The sequence below is a fragment of the Mya arenaria genome, chromosome 10 (genome assembly GCF_026914265.1).
Source record: "Mya arenaria isolate MELC-2E11 chromosome 10, ASM2691426v1".
NCBI lineage: Eukaryota > Metazoa > Mollusca > Bivalvia > Myida > Myidae > Mya > Mya arenaria.
The window spans coordinates 38,567,470-38,591,033 of NC_069131.1; the positions used below are offsets into that span (position 1 = coordinate 38,567,470).

General features: G+C 36.3%; 1 protein-coding gene across 1 annotated transcript in view; it reads left to right on the forward strand.

The window, feature by feature from the left end:
- LOC128204252 (uncharacterized) overlaps window positions 1-23,564 on the forward strand; it is a 146,689-nt gene that overhangs the window by 112,192 nt on the left and 10,933 nt on the right. The gene's annotated exons all lie outside the window — the stretch shown is intronic.

Sequence of the window (23,564 nt, forward strand, 5' to 3'; positions counted from 1 at the left end):
GTTAAGTCTACAGTTTTGATGTACATTGTAAAGACGATTGTGCAGGCTATGGGATAGGAGCGTTATATTAAAACGTTAAGTCTACAGTTTTGATGTACATTGTAAAGACGATCGTGCAGGCTATGGGATAGGAGCGTTATATTAAAACGTTAAGTCTACAGTTTTGATGTACATTGTAAAGACGATCGTGCAGGCAGGCTATGGGATAGGAGCGTTATATTAAAACGTTAAGTCTACAGTTTTGATGTACATTGTAAAGACGATCGTGCAGGCTATGGGATAGGAGCGTTATATTAAAACGGTAAGTCTACAGTTTTGATGAACATTGTAAAGACGATCGTGCAGGCTATGGGATAGGAGCGTTATATTAAAACGTTAAGTCTACAGTTTTGATGTACATTGTAAAGACGATCGTGCAGGCTATGGGATAGGAGCGTTATATTAAAACGTTAAGTCTACAGTTTTGATGTTGATTGTAAAGACGATCGTGCAGGCTATGGGATAGGAGCGTTATATTAAAACGTTAAGTCTACAGTTTTGATGTTGATTGTACTTTGATCGATATTGTTGAAAAAGTTGTTAGAAAAGTATAAATTTTTAAGTTAATGCCACATATATTGACTTCCTGTAGGAAAAAAGCCTTCCATATTATATGAGGTTGGTGACGTCATTATTTTTATTTTTGTTTTTCCAATGGAATTACTACCTTGCAATAAAAAGTGTGTATGTGTGTGTGGGTTGCGTGCGTGCGTGCGTGCGTGCGTGCGTGCGTGCGTGCGTGCGATAGAACAAATTCAAACATTTATTCAAGAGCGTGTCTGTTGTCCAATGTGTTCATTGGAGAGAACCCACTTATGCACCAGTCAATTGTAACCAAGGCCCCAGGTCCGGGGGTATACCGGGGATAGCCGGGGAAATGGGCCGTGTTTTTATCCTTTCAGGTGGCACCGCAGTGCCGGGTGAATGCAGTGGTTTTGTCTTCGCTTTAAATATAGCGGCGAACGGGCCTTAACTAGGGTTCCTGGGGTGTGGGGGCATTTGGCGGGGATTTTACCATATGTTCGTCCCCGCAGGGCTGGGATTTTAGCCGGGATTGGCTGGACCGAAAGTCAAAGTCCCCGCTATTCCCCGGACCTGGGGAGGCCGTGGTTACAATTGACTGGTACATTATACTGTGACTTGTGGAGTGAGCAGTGGTCCCGAAAAGTGGACCCACTTAATCAAGAAATCTTGCAACAGCGATTGGAACTACTCGGCCTTTTTCCATCGAAAAAAACTTCGGATGTGTATGGGCGGTTTACAATGTCAGATTCTTTTACATTTAACTCCGCTGCAAGAAGATTGCATAGTAATTTCGATTTAGAAGTTGAAATTTATGACTTTACTTTTGGGAATTTAAATTAGTTATGCAATAATAAATTTCACCGGCAATCAATTTAAATTTAGTAATACAAAATACATGATAAAACACTGCAATACTTTAAAACGTTTATTCTATATTGTACGGACTCCTTCCACTGATGTACCAGCATATATTCGAGGTTGTGAAAAATGGCCGAGGCGTTCCAAATGCCCGCACTAGCCCCTATATCCATACAAAATATGTGTATTGCAGTAACTTGGCCCAACCTGTTATACAGTGGTTCGGTAAGTTGGAACAAACTGTAAGACTTAAAGCTGCACTCTCACGGATATACCATTTTGACAACTTTTTTATTTTTTGTGTTGAAAAGAGAAAAATTTGGGGTAAATATCTGCAAACCAGTAATATAAGATTGCTGACAAAATGTCAGATCGCAGATTTTCATATTTCCGTTCGAAAATTAATGTTTTTTTGGCTTAAAGTGGTACTACCGGTTTAAGAAATATGCATTAATAATCATTTTTTGAACTTAAATATAAAAATCTGCGATCTAATTTTTGTGAACAGTCTTATAAAACTGCAGCTTTAATAACGATCAGAAATTAAACAGGAGGACATGGCGTGCATGTTATTCCCTTATACTCGGGACTCGATCACAAAAAGGGTTGTGACAATTTTGAATAGTCTATATATATATTTCGAGAAAATGATATTAAGTATTAAACGGTACCAAAAAATTGAATGATCCCCCAGTAAACTGGCTCACAACCTTTCACTTACAGTACCTATACATAATATTGTGTATAATATAATCACACAATTATAACTATTAAAAAAGAAGCGAAAACTGATACTCGGCCATAAGCCAGCGGGATGACTAGTTTGCGAATGGTTTGAATGTTCGGCATGTGATAGAAATTGTTTTGGTCTAATTGTTTGTTAGTATTTCCTTAGTCAGTGCAGCTTTTTAAAATAAATATTCGAACCATGCACAGTATTACACAGTTTTGCAATGTTTGACTCAACACGTGATATTTTCAATATCGAAATGATTTCACCCCTAAAATGTACTGTATTATTAGTTTTATTGGAAGTCGTTAAAGGAACTGTACATCAGATTGGCATCAAAAAAAGTTTTTTTCTGTAACGAATCTCAGGACAATTATCTTATAGAATGTGTTACGCTTTGATATCATAATTGTAAAAAAGTACCAAAATGTAAAAAAAAAAATTGTGTCGGAGACCGGTTTCGAACCCGTGTCGCCAAAATTTTAATCCAGCGTCGTATCCACTGAGCTATGAAGGCTTTCTCAATTGGGTGACATAATTAAGCTATACAACTACGTCGGTAATATCACGTGACAACACCGACTAGCCAATCAAGCATAAGGAATTAATTCTACCTGGTAGACATACCCAGTAATCTTTTTTAATTGAAAAATAGGAATAAACTGCTAAATTTAAATATATTGTAAACTATGTGGTACTTCAGTTAGTACGGATCACGGATATACCATTTTTACAACTTTTTTTTGTCTTGGAAAGAGCAAATTTTACCGTAAATATCTGCGAACCAATGATTAAAGATTGCTGACAAAAGATCAGACCGCAGATTTTCATATTTCCGTTCGAAAATTATACTAACGTTTAAGAAATATGTCTGAGACCGGTTTTGAACCCGTGTCGCCAAAATTGCAGTCCAGCGACGCTCATATTTGAGCTATGAAGGATTACTCTAATGGGGGGACATAATTAAGCTATACACCTACCTCGGTAATATCACATGAATTCTACCTGGTAGACATACCTTGTAATCTTTGTTTAATAGAAAAATACGAAATAACTCCTAAACTTGAATAAATTGTAAACGATGTGGTACTTAAGTTAGTAAGTTTCAATGCATTGTACACATCGATGCTAACTTTATGTCAGTTTTCGACAATTTTCTCTTTTTTTCGCTATTTTATCATACGGAGTACAGCCCCTTTAAAATGCATGAACAGCATGAACTGATTGATTGAGAAAATTCGTTAAGACTATATTGATCTACCTCGAAGTAAGTTAGCCTGTTTGCTAGTGACTTGCAACTAAACGCTCTCATAATAATAATCATTTTAAATTATTTAACAAACTAATAGTACATTATGAACCATTAAGTAACTCTACAGACTACTTTTGTTTCACAAGTAAGAATTTTACTTCTTGATTAAATTGGTCAGCAAATGGTCAGCAGCACCCCTTAATTTCTATATCGTCAGCTAATTGGTCAGCACTTTAGCACGACCCGAAATGATATTTTTGTTCAGAAGATCCCAACTCAAGGAAGGAAAACAAAGCAGGATCGTAGTATATTAACGTAAGCAAGCAATTCTGAAAACAATGTGCATCCACTAGAGGATCCATGGGGGGGGGGCGCAACCGTCGCCCCCCGAGCCACAGCCCTGAAAGGTCTTAGTTTACTTTTTTATTTCAATAAGGGAGAATGGGTATAAGATACGCCCACCATTTCGAACTAGAATTGGTTAAAATTGTCTTGGGGGAATAACCACCTGTCAACCCTTTAAACCAAATACATGTCGATTCTGAGGGAGGGGCGCCCCTAAGATACGCCTCCTCTAACGTCGAATCCTCGCCCCGCCCCTGTGTACTATTTTTAGTGTTTTTCTCGTTGTGTTATCCTTAAAAGGTGATCTGTCTTAATTTCTGGAAAAATTGTTCTAGGGGAAATAAAACTTTATTGAACATTTAGAGATCTAAAGAGCTCATCTCCGATACTCATTTATTCTATTTGTCTAATTTTACAATGACTAATGACATTTCTAGTTTAAGTTCATAATAACCTAATGAAATCTTAATTTTATACAGTCAAGCACTTTTGATATACTCATACATCAAGTGATTTGCCCACTTTTATACATGTATCAACATCTTAAGCGTCTGTTGTAAGACCATATTTGGTGTCATTAAGTTTGGAGGAAAGATAGAAATCGCAGTGAATAATGCAACTCCATTAACCTCATACGTGTTTGTTAAAGCTGCACTCTCACAGAAATACCATTTTTACAACTTTTTTACAATTTTTTTTTGTCTTGGAAAGAGCAAATTTTTGCATACATTTCTGCAAACCAATGATTTAAGATTGCTGACAAAAAATCAGATCGTAGATTTTCATATTTCCGTTCGAAAATTAATGTTTTATGGCTTAAGCCGTTATTATCGATTGAAGAGAAATGCATAAAACATCATTTTTTTAACTTAAATATAAAATTATGTGGGAAACCCCTCAGAGTTGAAATATTCTGCATATCTTATGCTACATTAAGAAATTGAAATTGCTACTCAAATTAACAAAAACAGTTTCATATATGTAAACAACAAATTATGCATATGTTATAAAATATAAAATGTTTAAGTCTCTTTTTTGAAAACAAAGAATGTACAAATTCACTTTTAGTATAACACATGATATATAAAAAAGTTATGTCATTGTGGCTTGTATCATTTGTTTTGGGGGCTAATTCCGGGAATCAACATTTTCGTTAATTTTCAGATTTTTTTACAACAAAACCACATTTCTTGTTTGATCTGATAGCATAATGTTTTCCAATACTATTTTGCACGATATGTAGCTCATTTCATTTCTGTGACCATAATTGTTTAGTTTTTGATTCAGGTATAGTCAAATTTCATTGCAGAATTTGACACAGTTTTTAGCAAATTTCGAATTTTCTCATTTATGTTTAATTTTCGAACATTTTACCCCCAAAATCACATTTCACAAAATGTGTGGTTCCTTTCTTTACGTATGTTATACTGTAGTACAATATGTAATTCTGGTAATTCTATTGCAACATTTGACGAAATAAAAGGCAAATTCCAGAAATTTTCATTTTCATTAAGTTTTTCCAACATTTTACCGACAAAAAATCGCCTTTTGCATCATGATGTTTATCTTTACTTTTAATATATGAATGCCCATTATCAGTTGAATTGCATTAAATATTCATAAATAATTATATATTTTAAAAAATGCAACAATATCTGAATACTAGTTATAAATGCAGAACTTCAACTATTCCAAATATGCCGAGTTGAGTGCATTATTATACAGCGTATTGGCTCAGCCTCCACGCTTTGGCTCCAGCTCCCTGGCTTTTGGCTCCAGCTCAACCCAGAAAAAGAGTATAAACATGCTATTCCGTTAAACAGGCGGTCATTTTTATTCCCGACAAAATATTTTTCATAACCACACCACATTTATTTCTGTGTATTTTTTCCCCATTTTCCTTGGACTATTACTGAGATTTTCATTTTTGTTTAAGGATATATATTAATCTCAACACATTATAAAATGTTTGTTATTAGACAAATTTTTCATTTTTTCTAAAAATAATATTGAGGATAATTGTTTAATTAAGTGTAAGATCGTAATATATTTCATCGAGTGAGCACCAAAATTTATTTTTTCACGAGTGGTGTAGCCACGAGTAAAATATTCACTTTTGGTGTTCACGGAGCGAAGGTGTTTTATACTGTAATCATACACTGGAACAAACATTTTTTTCTTTCTTTTTTATTATATGCCTAAAAATGGAATTAAAAGTCATTTAATAACACTTTTTGTAGAAAAACGCACCAATTTTGCATGCGCACGTAACGTCATTTTGGAAATGACACAAGAAAACTTAGCAAAATATTGATAAAAATACAGGTTTGCACGGCATTTATCATACCAGATTCTTTTTTAAAATATTCATTTAAAATTTACTTGTATGTAATATCAATAATAATATGCCTTTATCGACACCTCTTTTCCAAGAACAACCTGTCATCGGAGATTCTCATGAACAATATTTCTATAAATAAGCAAATACATAGAATAACTTGAGAGTAAATTTCCTTACTGAAATGCAAGTATTGTCAACATCATTTATTTCCGTACATTTCTACGTGCTTTTAAAGTGCCTTAAGTAATACTCAGTATCCCTTAGCGGTTTCAAGCGGTATCGTTTCCGCCGTAAAGATCTGGAAATACAGAATAAGGATAACGACAATGATTTGCGGAAGATTGTATGAATAATGGTAGAAGCTGTAACACTAGCAGCAGCAGCAGCAGCAATAATAATAATATTATTATTGTGATTATTATTATTTTAATTATTATTTTTATTATTATTATTAATATTATTATTATTATTATTATTATTATTATTATTATTATTATTATTATTATTATTATTATTATTATTGTGAGATACTCGTAGTGGCAGCAGTAGTATCGGTGGTGGTGTTGATGGGGATGAATTGGTGGTAGTTTTTGTTGATATTGAGGTGAAAGTGTTACTGTTTTGGGTAATAATGGTATGGTACTATTGTTGTTAATGATGGTGGTGTTGTTGGTTGTTTAATGGGTGGCGTTGCTGGTTGCGACGGCGGCAGCAGCAGCAGTATCAGTAGTAGTAGCAGTAGAAGCAGTAGTATTTTAGTAGTAGTAGTAGTAGTAGTAGTAGTAGTGGTAGTGGTAGTGGTGGTGGTGGTGGTGGTGGTGGTGGTGGTGGTGGTAGTGGTAGTGGTAGTGGTAGTAGTAGTAGTAGTAGTAGTGTTTGTGGTAATAGTGGTGTTGTTGTGTTCTTGTTCACATCTACCTGTAAAAATTTCAACCCAAAAAGGATGATATTAAAAATGATTAGATGAATAGTTTACATGTTTATTACTTACAACTGCAGAAATGCATAGCAAAAATGCATCCTTGAATAGTAATAGGGTAGGTGGGATACTTAACAACAGCAAACAGTCATAGCAAACATACAACCATGAATAGCAATGGGGTACGGGGAATACTTTACAACTTCATTCATGCGTAGCAAACATACAACCATGAATAGTAATGGGGTACGGGGAATACTTTACAACTTCATTCATGCATAGCAAACATACAACCATGAATAGTAATGGGGTACGGGGAATACTTTACAACTTCATTCATGCAAAGCAAACATACAACCATGAATAGTAATGGGGTACGGGGAATACTTTACAACTTCATTCATGCAAAGCAAACATACAACCATGAATAGTAATGGGGTACGGGGAATACTTTACAACTTCATTCATGTATAGCAAACATACAACCATGAATAGTAATGGGGTACGGGGAATACTTTACAACTTCATTCATGCAAAGCAAACATACAACCATGAATATTAATGGGGTACGGGGAATACTTTACAACTTCATTCATGCGTAGCAAACATACAACCATGAATAGTAATGGGGTACGGGGAATACTTTACAACTTCATTCATGCATAGCAAACATACAACCATGAATAGTAATGGGGTACGGGGAATACTTTACAACTTCATTCATGCAAAGCAAACATACAACCATGAATAGTAATGGGGTACGGGGAATACTTTACAACTTCATTCATGCAAAGCAAACATACAACCATGAATAGTAATGGGGTACGGGGAATACTTTACAACTTCATTCATGCATAGCAAACATACAACCATGAATAGTAATGGGGTACGGGGAATACTTTACAACTTCATTCATGCAAAGCAAACATACAACCATGAATAGTAATGGGGTACGGGGAATACTTTACAACTTCATTCATGCAAAGCAAACATACAAACATGAATAGTAATGGGGTACGGGGAATACTTTACAACTTCATTCATGCATAGCAAACATACAACCATGAATAGTAATGGGGTACGGGGAATACTTTACAACTTCAGTCATGCATAGCAAACATACAACCATGAATAGTAATGGGGTACGGGGAATACTTTACAACTTCATTCATGCATAGCAAACATACAACTATGACTAGTAATGGGGTACGGGGAATACTTTACAACTTCATTCATGCATAGCAAACATACAACCATGAATAGTAATGGGGTACGGGGAATACTTTACAACTTCATTCATGCATAGCAAACATACAACTATGACTAGTAATGGGGTACGGGGAATACTTTACAACTTCATTCATGCATAGCAAACATACAACCATGAATAGTAATGGGGTACGGGGAATACTTTACAACTTCATTCATGCATAGCAAACATACAACCATGAATAGTAATGGGGTACGGGGAATACTTTACAACTTCATTCATGCATAGCAAACATACAACCATGAATAGTAATGGGGTACGGGGAATACTTTACAACTTCATTCATGCATAGCAAACATACAACCATGAATAGTAATGGGGTACGGGGAATACTTTACAACTTCATTCATGCGTAGCAAACATACAACCATGAATATTAATGGGGTACGGGGAATACTTTACAACTTCATTCATGCATAGCAAACATACAACCATGAATAGTAATGGGGTACGGGGAATACTTTACAACTTCATTCATGCATTAGCAAACATACAACCATGACTAGTAATGGGGTACGGGGAATACTTTACAACTTCATTCATGCATAGCAAACATACAACCTATGAATAGTAATGGGGTACGGGGAATACTTTACAACTTCATTCATGCATAGCAAACATACAACTATGACTAGTAATGGGGTACGGGGAATACTTTACAACTTCATTCATGCTTAGCAAACATACAACTATGACTAGTAATGGGGTACGGGGAATACTTTACAACTTCATTCATGCTTAGCAACATACAACTATGACTAGTAATGGGGTACGGGGAATACTTTACAACTTCATTCATGCATAGCAAACATACAACCATGAATAGTAATGGGGTACGGGGAATACTTTACAACTTCATTCATGCATAGCAAACATACAACCATGAATAGTAATGGGGTACGGGGAATACTTTACAACTTCATTCATGCTTAGCAAACATACAACTATGACTAGTAATGGGGTACGGGGAATACTTTACAACTTCATTCATGCATAGCAAACATACAACCATGAATAGTAATGGGGTACGGGGAATACTTTACAACTTCATTCATGCATAGCAAACATACAACCATGAATAGTAATGGGGTACGGGGAATACTTTACAACTTCATTCATGCAAAGCAAACATACAACCATGAATATTAATGGGGTACGGGGAATACTTTACAACTTCATTCATGCATAGCAAACATACAACCATGAATAGTAATGGGGTACGGGGAATACTTTACAACTTCATTCATGCAAAGCAAACATACAACCATGAATAGTAATGGGGTACGGGGAATAATTTACAACTTCATTCATGCAAAGCAAACATACAACCATGAATAGTAATGGGGTACGGGGAATACTTTACAACTTCATTCATGCAAAGCAAACATACAACCATGAATAGTAATGGGGTACGGGGAATACTTTACAACTTTATTCATGCAAAGCAAACATACAACCATGAATAGTAATGGGGTACGGGGAATACTTTACAACTTCATTCATGCGTAGCAAACATACAACCATGAATAGTAATGGGGTACGGGGAATACTTTACAACTTCATTCATGCATAGCAAACATACAACCATGAATAGTAATGGGGTACGGGGAATACTTTACAACTTCATTCATGCATAGCAAACATACAACCATGAATAGTAATGGGGTACGGGGAATACTTTTACAACTTCATTCATGCATAGCAAACATACAACCATGAATAGTAATGGGGTACGGGGAATACTTTACAACTTCATTCATGCGTAGCAAACATACAACCATGAATAGTAATGGGGTACGGGGAATTACTTTACAACTTCATTCATGCAAAGCAAACATACAACCATGAATAGTAATGGGGTACGGGGAATACTTTACAACTTCATTCATGCGTAGCAAACATACAACCATGAATAGTAATGGGGTACGGGGAATACTTTACAACTTCATTCATGCAAAGCAAACATACAACCATGAATAGTAATGGGGTACGGGGAATACTTTACAACTTCATACATGTATAGCAAACATACAACCATGAATAGTAATGGGGTACGGGGAATACTTTACAACTTCATTCATGCGTAGCAAACATACAACCATGAATAGTAATGGGGTACGGGGAATACTTTACAACTTCATACATGTATAGCAAACATACAACTATGACTAGTAATGGGGTACGGGGAATACTTTACAACTTCATACATGTATAGCAAACATACAACCATGAATAGTAATTGGATTGGTAGAATACCTAACAGCTGTACACATGTATAGCAAACATACAACCATGAATAGTAATTGGATTGGTGGAATACCTAACAACTGTACACATGCATAGAACATACAACTATGAATAGTAATTGGATTGGTGGAATACTTAACAACTCTACACATATATAGCAAACACACAACCATGAATAGTAATTGGATTGGTGGAATACCTAACAACTGTACACTTGTATAGCAAACACACAACCATGAATAGTAATTGGATTGGTGGAATACCTAACAACTGTACACATGTATAGCAAACACACAACCATGAATAGTAATTGGATTGGTGGAATACCTAACAACTGTACACATGTATAGCAAACACACAACCATGAATAGTAATTGGATTGGTGGAATACCTAACAACTGTACACATGTATAGCAAACACACAACCATGAATAGTAATTGGATTGGTGGAATACCTAACAACTGTACACATGTATAGCAAACACACAACCATGAATAGTAATTGGATTGGTGGAATACCTAACAACTGTACACATGTATAGCAAACACACAACCATGAATAGTAATTGGATTGGTGGAATACCTAACAACTGTACACATGTATAGCAAACACACAACCATGAATAGTAATTGGATTGGTGGAATACCTAACAACTGTACACATGTATAGCAAACACACAACCATGAATAGTAATTGGATTGGTGGAATACCTAACAACTGTACACATGTATAGCAAACACACAACCATGAATAGTAATTGGATTGGTGGAATACCTAACAACTGTACACATGCATAGCAAACACACAACCATGAATAGTAATTGGATTGGTGGAATACCTAACAACTGTACACATGTATAGCAAACACACAACCATGAATAGTAATTGGATTGGTGGAATACCTAACAACTGTACACATGTATAGCAAACACACAACCATGAATAGTAATTGGATTGGTGGAATACCTAACACCTGTACACAGGCAAAGCAAACATGCAACCATGAATAGTAATTGGATTGGTGGAATACCTAACAACTGTACACATGTATAGCAAACATACAACCATGAATAGTAATTGGATTGGTGGAATATCTAACAACTGTACACATGTATAGCAAACATACAACCATGAATAGTAAGTGGATTGGTGGAATACCTAACAACTGTACACATGTATGGCAAACACACAACCATGAATAGTAATTGGATTGGTGGAATACTTAACAACTGTACACAGGCAAAGCAAACATGCAACCATGAATAGTAACGGGGTAGGCGGAATACGTAACAACTGTATACACGCATAGCAAACATACAACCATGAATAGTAATTGGATTGGCGGAATACTTAACAACTGTACACAGGCAAAGCAAACATGCAACCATGAATAGTAAAAGGGTAGGCGGAATACTTAACAACTGCATACATGCATAGCAAACATACCATCATGAATAGTAATTGTATTGTTCGATGCTATGTATAATAAGAACAATTAGTTACAGACCCTTGTGTTTATGTAACGGGGTTAGTCAGACCCGTAACGGGATTTGTATAAGTTTTACTCTGAACAACTAACTATGGTTCTTCAAATACATGAATATAATGCAGTGAAAGCTATTCACTGACGACTAGCTGGTAGGCTAACAGAACATACAGAGCATAACATAGACAGTAATGTGGTAGGCTGGTAGGCGGAATAGTTAACAACTGCACACAAGCATAGCAAAAATAAAACATTAATAATGATGGGATTGGCGGAATACTTTGCATTTTCACACATGCATAACAAACATGCAACTATGAGTCTTGATTGGTAATGCGGAGTTCACCAAATTAATGTTGTGTCGTTCAGTATAGTTTTGTTCCTTACTTTGTGCCTGAACACAGGGTTTATATTCAATTGTTTACTACTGGGCTTTTACATAATATAGTTTTCATTGCGTGATCTTTACACTTGTTGCTTTTGTTTCATTCGTCGGCGTGATATTTAGGCTTTTTTTAGCCTAGGTCGTAACTTAAATTTAATGTTCAACTGGGATTCGGTTATATGACACCAGAAACTACGCGATAGTCTTGCAAGACTCATAGACCAATTTGTTATATTTCTATCTTTGGAGATGTTTTCTTCCGTTACACAAGTTAGCTAAGAACAACCTTATAAGCATCTTCCGTAATTATCCAATGTGTAGTTCTTTCTTGTTTATAATATAAAGTTGATTCAGTATCATAATAAAATAGTGATATAAAAGAACGTTTCTATTTCATTATGCATAGCTTTTATGAGAGATATATGTCGTAGTTTTAAGGTTGTGTCGCTAAAATTTTAACTCAGTTCCACACCTTGACACATGATAAATGTAACACTGTACCGTAATGTAGTCGGCATAGTGGTGTTGGTTGTCTTTTATAAACGATATCTGACTAGTGCTAAACACAGGCATTTCCATGTAGCCTATTCACACAGGTACTATAAATGTGCGTATTTTAAGAATGTCAAGTGGTGTAATCATCATATAAACCTTGTGCGGTGAATTTAGCTTGGTAAAATGAATGTAATGTAACCGCATTACGGTTGCCTCCCTTAGTTATTAAATATCCATTTGCTGTCATAAACAACGTAGATATTACTCGTCATTTAAAAGGTAAAATATGATCAATTCAGTCATTTTACACGAACATCAGGTTGAACGCATTTGTTTAAAGAGGTATTGAATTACTTGAAGATAAATTATGATTTCTATGACACTAATAGTATTGTTAAAATTGCGATAAAAACGGGCAGTGAAAGACTATTAAATAGTATTATTGATGAATGACATAATGCACCAGTCAATTGTAAGGTTTAGCCGGGACTTTGAGTTTCGGTCCAGCCAACCCCGGGTAAAATTCCCGCCCTGCGGGGACGAGCTGATGGTTAAGCCCCGGCCGAATGCCCCCGCACCCCAGAGACTCTATATAAAGCCCAATCTCCTCTAAATTTGGCGCTATGACAAAACCACCGAGGTCACCCGGCCCTGCAGAGCCACCTGGAAAGTAAAAACACGGCCCTTTCCCCGGCTATCCCCCCGGACCTGGGGGGGGGGCGTGGTCACAATTGACTGGTGCATGATAATGACTTACCAACTATTTATTATGAAATATTTAGATTACATTAAAAGATTCACAGTAGTTATTCAGTTTGGGTCCGGCCGGACTCAATGGAGTGAAAAAAGTAAGACTTCGACAGTGAATCGTTCACATTGCTGGGACAAAAGTGACAATCACTGATAATTGTTTGTTTTCACTGTTATTGACCATGTGTTGATATTTGAAAAGAAGGGGCGTTCTTCATAAAACTTCTTAAGTCATTTCTTAACTTAACTCAATTTCTTATTTTTCATAGTCAAATTACATAGAAAGGTATTATTGTTTTTAACGTAAAAGTATGTTTGTTTTTTTATAAAATCATTGAAAAATAAGTATTTCATATATAGTGATGTTATTATATCATATGATAAGATAGATACATAAGTTAGGTAAATGACTTCAGTTAGGAAATGACTTAAGACGTTTTATGAATATCAGCCCTGAAGTGTGGTGTTGAAGGGAATTGTAAGTTAATTCAAGATTAATAAGGTGATAGTTCTTAGTTTATCTCTTCCTGGTGTCGGTTCTATCCTGCGTTGGCGTTCGAAGTAAGGCCCTGAACACTTTGTACTTGTTTTTACTCAGTTCCTTGAAAGGAAAATGGGGTTGTGTGTTAAAGTCAACGCATTTGGATTTGGGTTTTTAGGTGTGGTGTTCTGTAATAAAGGTTTATATGATTTTTAAGGTAACTCAATAGGTGTATTGGGGCTTTGTAGAGTCCTTAGGAACAAAGCAAGCGGCCAAGTAAGGTCAGTCATATAGAGGCAAGAAAAACAGTCACTGTAACTATTGAAGTTATTTACTGATACACTTCGTCACTGTAACAATTGAAGTTATTTACTGATACACTTCTGAGGTTCATTTTCTGTCCTGTAGGTCTTTGTCTAGGGATAAATTGGCAATTGAACAGTCAGTATAACTAGTGATGTATTATACTGGTACGCGTCTGGTTTGGACCTATTGTTTGGCGCTGCAAGATTTTGACTTGGGATTTAGTAGGCATAGATGTGAGGGATGTTACTACCATTATAGAGGCAAGAAAACAGTCACTGTAACTATTAAAGTTATATGCTGAAAGGTTTCTGATGTAGACCTATTGTACGCAGTGATTTGTTTTTGGGAATAATTTTACCGCCTGTGCCTTGTTAATTGGGAAAAAAAGTTGACTTTGGGAAAAGTACAAAATCAGGCCAAAATAGCTTATAATATGGCAAACATACATGTTTTCACCTTTTTTATGAATACATGATGCTGTGAAAGAGTCAGAATTGTCAAGATTATGTTTAATTTTAAAGAAATTCAATGCTTTTTTATTCATAAACCTAGTCGGCATATATCAAATTAGGAAAAAAATCAAATTTTGGGGGGAAAATGGACATTTTTTTGGAAGGGGAAACGGCCTTTAGAAGACAGTAAATTGCACCCAAAAATCACTGGTATGCAGTTTTGTGATTCGCTTTACTTTTTAAAGTTTTTGAGTTATTCTGACTACTTTAGAAAGCCATGTAAAAGTTATTTGGTAAATTAGAATGTAATTTATTTTTTAATTTAGCAAACTCCAATAATTTGTTTCGTTTTTCGAATCATTGGTATCTAATATAAAAGACCAGGAAACCAGATGGAAATTCTTTTTATAAAGACCGTTCGGAATACGTTTCAAAAATTGGTGGGAGCGGTTGGATTGTTTATGATAACAAAAATACCTCACACATGCATTCTTAATGTTTAGAACAATCAAAATACTACCTATTCATTGGCATCCTAATGACACACGTTTTATATTTAATTGTTTGTTTTTTTGTATTGGACATGGATCGGTAAATGGAAGAAGTCGTGTTGTTGTAATATGATATGCTTGTATTGATGCATTCACGTGACTTAACTTTTACTATATTCCTTTAGTTGCATATTTAAGAATTGACCTTACTGATTTTCGAAAATTTATTTGACAACAAACAAAAGTTATTATGTACAAATCATTGTTTTTAAGCAATTCCTCAAATACATGTTTTGCTCTAGTTACGTTATCCCCATCCGGACCGAACATTTAAGAAGGGGTATAATGTTTGGGCGTCCGTCCGTCCGTCCGTTTATACGGGACCATATCTAGGTAGGGATTGATCAGATCATGTTAAAACTTGGTCAGAATGTTCCCCGTGTTACAATATTGCCCGGTTGTTATAAGGTTTGTACTAAGGGGTCAAAAACTACGTCATTATGTCAAATGTAAGAGAAATCTTGGGATCAAACCGAGGCAATATATTCGTTTCAAACTTTACGAAACATATTCAGGATGTTGAACTCTTGGACAAATTTTAAACTGGATCCCATTTGATAAAAATAATGTCACTAGGTCAAATGTTACATTGTTTGTCTGGAACCTAATAATATGAACCATATATTGGTAGGAATTGGTAAGGTTATTAGACACATTTTAAACTTTGTCACATGTGATCGACCATTAGGTCACTAGGTCAAATCGTCTTTGTTTCGAACCATATCACAGTAATGCTCAAAGATGGTCAGATTGTTTCCGTTTTCGAAATTTTCATCGCATTTTAAAAGTTTGTAAGAGTTCATTATCTTTATCAACACATAATTATGCTTCTATGCGATATTTCACATATTTTGGTTGAAATATGTAGGGCCTGTATTGCATGCTGTAATGTCTGTTTTAATAGCACCGTCAGTTCGTCTGCCTCTGTCGTGATATTTCCCGGGCTCTTTTAAAAATCGCATGTAGAAACTATATTGTTTGTGATTTAAGAAGGTTACAGGTAGTTCGCAAGAGTGCACTTATCTTAAAGGAAAGACTACACATTTACATTTAAAATGTTTATTTTTTCGAAACTATTTTTAAGCCATATGTTGATTACACTAACTAAACACATTAAACACATGTATCAGCATAAGTGCAGGGGGAAGGCACTCACACATGTATCAGCATAAGTGCAGGGGGAAGGCACTCACACATGTATCAGCATAAGTGCAGGGGGAAGGCACTCACACATGTATTAGCATAGGTGCAGGGGGAAGGCACTCACACATGTATCAGCATAAGTGCAGGGGGAAGGCACTCACACATGTATTAGCATAAGTGCAGGGGGAAGGCACTCACACATGTATCAGCATAAGTGCAGGGGGAAGGCACTCACACATGTATTAGCATAGGTGCAGGGGGAAGGCACTCACACATGTATTAGCATAGGTGCAGGGGGAAGGTACTCACACATGTATTAGCATAGGTGCAGGGGGAAGGCACTCACACATGTATTAGCATATGTGCAGGGAAGCGGGGCACTCACATATGTATCAACATATCAGCAGGGGGTGGCGGCACTCAAACATGCATAGGTGCAGGGGCAGGTCACTCCAACATGTGTTACGATAGGTGTAGGGGAGGGGGTAACTCACACATGTATCAGAATAGTTGCAAGGGGCAATCACACATGTATCAGCATAGGTGCAAAGGGGGAGGGTCTCACATGCATCAACAGGGGGAGGGGCCACTAACATGAACCAGAAACAGTGCAGGGGAGGGAGGCTTTCACATGTTTCATCATGTGTGTTGGGAGCTTTACATATGTATCAGCTTGTTTGTTTGTGCGTGCGTGCGTGCGTGCATGCGGGGGATTGAAGGGTGATACGAGGGTATAGGGAACACTTACACGTGTATCAGGGATATGGGGGAGTGTGTGGACATGGGGGTACTCACACATGTATCAGTGGGGTTGGAGCTCGCACAAATGTATCAGGGCGGTGGAGTTTATTGGTATGCCCGGGAGGGGAACATGCATCAGTGAATATGTGGTTTTTGGTGGGGATGCCCGAGAGGGAGTGTACAGAAGTCGGATGTACTCACATATGTATCAGTCGGGGATGGAACGCGCACAAATGTATCAGGGCGGTGGAGTTTGTTGGTATGCCCGGGAGGGGAACATGCATCAGTGGGGATCTTGTTTTTGGTGGGGATGCCCAAGAGGGTCACATGCATCAGTAGGGATTGTTTGTTGGTGGGAATGGCCGGGAAGGGGTTGGAGGAGTGTACAGAAGTCGAAGGTACTCACATATGTATCAGTTGGGGATAGAAAGGGCACACATGTATCTGGGCGATGGAGTTTTGTTAGTATGCCCGGTAGGGGTACATGAATCAGATGAATGCGGAGTATGCGGACAAAATATGCAGGCGTGGCGGCTATTATACATGTTTTAGGGGAAAAGGGAAGTGTTTGGGAGTGAGTGTCCTATTAAAAAATGTATCGTGAGAACTTGGAGGAGTTGTGCGGGTGTGGGATCACCTACACATGTTACGTTTGATGTATCAGATGAATATGGGGCTCGGCATGTGTTGGGGTTTGGGGCACTCATATATAAAAAACTGAAAAACTGAAACTGATTTATTTCATTAAACGCCTATTTCTATATAAATATTCAATGGCGTTGTACACACAATACCAAATATAAGAATCACAAATTATAGAACAAAATCAAACACTGAGACATATACCATATAAAACATGTCAAACGTAGGTAGCAAAACTATAAAACAATAAGAGAATTATTAAAATATTAACAATTCACGATACATACTACTTCTAAAAATTTAAATAACCTGCTTTAAAAAATGGATCGTTGTGACTAAAATAAATTTATACATCGATGCCACGAATAACAGAGGCTCGAATCAGCTGAATTATATTAATAAAAATAAAAAATAAAAATAAATTATACATGAGCTTGATTAAGATGATAAAAGTACACTCAACTTAAGACTTTAAACACTTTAAATTACAATATATTACAATAAAATATAAATCAGGATTCTAATAATTCATATAAATATCACAGAACACAAATAACAGAAACACGGATAAGTCCAATCAGTCTATCTTCTATTAAAACCACAGTATGAACAATGACTTGAAAAATGCATAAAAATCTCTAAAGAAGTGAGTTTTAAGATTCTTTTTGAACTGTTCTATGGAAGACGAGTTCTTGACGTGTACAGGCAGTTTATTCCAAAGAACTGGGCCTGCTGTAGCGAAACCCCGGTCAGAGAATGATTTTCGCCTATTAAATGGGACATCGTAAATAAGTTCTGACGTAGCAGAGGATCTCAAACCGGCACGTCGATGCATTTTTACGGTCAATAGTTCCGTGAGATATGATGGGGCATTTCCGGTTGAACAATTAAACATTAAACACAGTATCTTAAATTGAATTCGTGCTTTAACTGGCAGCCAATTGAGCTCGAATAACACGTCTTTAGCACTGTCATATTTTCCACGCTGAAGAACAAGTTTCGCACACATATTTTGTATACGCTGCAATTTATATAAATCACAATCGGCTATTCCGTAAAGTAATGCATTACAATAATCGAGATGGGAGATGACAAGCGACAAAACAAGAATTTTGGTAGCGTCTACGGTCAGATATTTACGGATACTTTTAATCCTCAGATAGTTAAACATAGCACTTTTACACTTAATTCGAATATGTTCTTTAAAATTTAGAAACTGGTCAAGGTAAGCGCCCAAATATCGCACAACTTTCACGGACGGGATATTGTCACCTACAATGTTGATTTCAGTTGTGCAACATTTATTTAGATGTATCAGAGGGACGGGGTGCTAACATGTGGGGAAGACTACTCATGCAACAGGGATATTGAAGGGTTGAGGGATGTTCGAGGGTTGGGGTCACGCACACAGGTACCATCAAAAATGTTTGTTTTTACATTAAGCCGTGGTTCGAAATAAGCAGCTTTAATGTAATAATATATGAAGAAAGCGCATATTTTAAAGTCATTATGATCATACTTATATTATGAACAATATACACGATATTTACATTTTTGTTTGATTTTACAACTTCAGATGATGCTGAAACGTCGACGTAGACCTTCGCCTAACATCCATCACATTTTGAAGTCACTATAGACATTCAATATTATGATTTAAATTTACAGAAAATGCGAATCTCATATTTAAAAAAATAAACTTTAAATTTTACGACTTAAATTCTAAGAAAGATGTCAATCGTTGATGAAAATTAGTTGGTTAAAACGCGCTTAATACAACAAATATACCGTTCATATAGGTAATACAAAATAACAATCATGGGGAATTATTTGAGAAAGACAAGACGAAAAACTGATCATAGGACGCATCGAGCAGAAATATGTGATAATGTGCGGTCGCATCAGATGGATAGACCAATAGAAAATATACAAGGACCTATTAGAACACAAGAATCAAGTGAATTAGTCATTGACATAGAGAGACACATCGAAGAGACCACGAAACTTCACCAAGTGTTGGAGAACAAAACACATGTGGTGGCTACATACATGGAAGAACTTGTTGATCGCATTGGTGAGGACGTAGAAGCCCACAAGCGAGACTATGACGCCCAGAAGGCCGAGATTTTACAGCAGCAGCAGCAGGTGGATGAAGCCTTCAAAACGGGTAGGTAAAATGTTAACACTTTTGGAACGATGCAATCCGGTATTTAAACGACAAATTTGATTCTTTTACTTTATCACTGTCAATTGTAACCATATCAACATTTGCGTGTCTACTTTCATTGTTAATATATTGAAATCCCGGTTAGTAATTACTACACAATTTTAACTGAATATAGAGTATATCTTCACACTTTGTATCCCTTTAAGCGGCGAAAACACTTGTAATCCAACAGTATACAATAACAAAATTACAATGGCAAGTATTATTGTCAAAACTGAATAATGATTATTTAGATTGTTCAGCCTTTGCTTAATAAAAAGGGCAATCAAAAACCAATAAGCCTCTCGAAAGTTAAATAGTTATAATTGTTGCATTCATTTAAAGATGCAATCTTACTCCCAAAAAGATTTACCACAATTAATTATATTGTTTTAATATTCCCACAATGATGAATAGATGTCGAAAATAATAGTTCTTATGACGAATACCGAGTTTAATTTGAAAGAAATGAGCATACAACACAGTATTTCTATCTTATGAGACTATAGTAGATCACAGTAAATCTTTTAGCATTCACCAATCATTTATTATTTTTGCGCTTTCTGCTATTGAATACACAGTTACAATCTTGTTATCAGTAATTTATATTTTCCATAAATGCATTATTTAGTAAGAAGAACAAGGTCAATCAGTCAAAATTGGTGTTTGTTAAACATGTGTATGTATTGATTTAAGAGTGTCACTTTAAAAAATAAAATGCTTACTATAACACCCTTATCGTGTGTACCTTTCTCATTTTATTTCTCATTTGAAAATTCAAAACCTGTTTTACAAACCTCCAGAAAACGCTTTTGGATAATTAGGCCATACCAATTCATTTCTATGTTTAGCGTCCGCGAGCGGATAGGTTTTAGTCTTCCCGGTCGAAAAACAGCACAATTTATATGATCATGGATCTTACCGAAATATTTCCCGTTTACTTTAATTTCGATGACAAAACACAAGTGTAAACAAAATTCTCATACGCTGTACTTGTATTATTGGTATTTGATATCTGAAATGATGCATTCAGTGTGATTCCTATGATCAACCCACTAAAAGTTTTATTTGAACTCAATACTGTGGAAGTCTATCTAAAAAATGAAGATTGTGCAGAATTGAGGCTCTAGTGTCTATGTTATACATCGAATATCACTAATTTGGTATTTGTTTCTTTCGGGGTCCGTTTTTTCAGGATAGTTAAACATAAAAAACAATTTGGTTAATTATACCTCACGTGACTTGTCTATGTTAAAATCTCATATACACATCATGGTACATCATACGGCACGGTTTTGACCAGTTGACATGATTCTGCCACATAACACGCGCGTCTTAAAATAGACTTCTTTGGTTTCCCAAGTCAGAGGTTGATATGACACTTATTGTGGGGTTTCTTTATATGAGGTAGCGAAACATAAATTGTACGCGTACTGTGGTTGCAGTTGTGTTTACATTTCCCTTACTTAATTTATCTTAAAATTGTTCTAGTTGGCTTGCTGTTTTTACATAAATCACGCTGCTCGTGCTATCGTTAATGAAATTCTAAAATACACATTTCTGGGTGACTCGGTGCGCAAAAAGTACACCTTCCTGGGTGACATGTGGGCAAAAAGTACACATTCCTGGATGACGTAGGTCGCAACATGTAAACATTCCTCGATGAAGAAGTTCACAACATGTACACATTTCTTGATTACGTGTACAAGTAGCCGTACAAGTAGTGTTTCACAACCTTACTATTGATCGTGAAGACATATACAATTTAAAATCACAACAAACACACAATTGAATAAACAAGTACAAGTTATGTGTTCAACATGTGTTTTGTAATGTCAATTTCACCGTTGTCGTTCTCATTTGTGATCGCGTGCTATCTTTACGCCTCACAGTGTCACTTTAATATTCGTTCAATATCAAATGTAGAATATGACCAAATATAACATGTTTCAGACCTCAAAACAACTCTACTTCAACACCATTTAACAACCAATTCTACCCTTTCGCTGGGGCCGTTCTTTCGTCATGGTGACTCCCGCTTGGAGGATTTTTACATGCCTCCAAGGCTTTTTGAAGTATTGCAAAAAATAAAGATTGATACCAAGAACCGGGCAACAGAAAACCAGAAATCTCGTATTACATCACTTGAACAGCTACTGACACCTAATGATAAAACGAACAAAATCACAATCATAACCGCGAATGCTGGTGTTGGTAAAACATCATTTTGTAAGTCTGTAGCTGTTTTGTGGTGCGCATTACATGACGACCAAACGGTTACAATCAGCAAATTTAAAGAGAGGTTTGACATTCCCTTTACATCTTTAGAAGACATACCCTATCTCCTCTACATTCCAATGAGGGATTTTCCGCCAAACTGTTCCCATTCCATTGATGATATCATCCTCGCTCACTTAGAAAATGAGATTGGATACCAGAGGCAAGACCGAGAAAAACTGGAAAGGGTATTCATAGACGAACGTTGTTTGGTCATCTTAGATGGAATGGACGAGACTTCTTTGTCAACGTTGAACTCACCAATGGCAAACCGGAAGTACAGCATAATTATAACATGCCGCCCATGGAAACTCGCAGATATGGCACTGCCGAAGTACATGCATGTTAGTATTGACGATCTCAGCCAAATTTCACAAAAACAGCTGTTTAAACACGTGAATCAAATTTTAAACATTTTGTACGGGACAACTTTTGAAGTTAAAGACTTCTTTGCCACTTTACAAACACTGAAACTGCAATCACTTTCCTCCAACACGCTCGTGGGACTCCAACTTTACTGCGTCTGGCAAGATCGACGTATGGACGACGAAACACCAGAAAATAAAAAAACTAGTGTAACGCTTGGGCCAACAAGATCACACATCTATGCAGATATATTGGAAATGATGTTCAGCTTAGTAAACAACAAAAGCAATGACAACTCAGAACGTCCACAAACACCACCTCCCACACAAAAGCCTCTTCCTACATGTTTTGAGGGACGAAAGCTGTGTAAAGCAAAATCCTCTTTGATTTATGAAACAGGAAAGATTGCTTTTGAGATGTTAATTAACTCGAAGAACGATTTTAACGAGGCAACCATGAATTCGTTACAAGATGAGCAATTTCTTTTAGATACAGGACTGATCTCAGCCGATAGGTCACACAAGTGCAGTATTGAAAGCAAAGTGTACCGATTTCTACACAAAACCTATCAGGAAATGTTAGCAGCATTATATATTTCGTCACTGGATTTCAAGAGTGAAGATTGGCTTGCGTTTGAGAACAACTTCAATACTGCGTTTTCACCGGACTTAATGTCCTTCCTGTGCGTGATGAATTACGAGCATGGCCGGCGATGTTCGGAAATGTTCGGGGATACGAAGCGGGAGTTTTACAGAG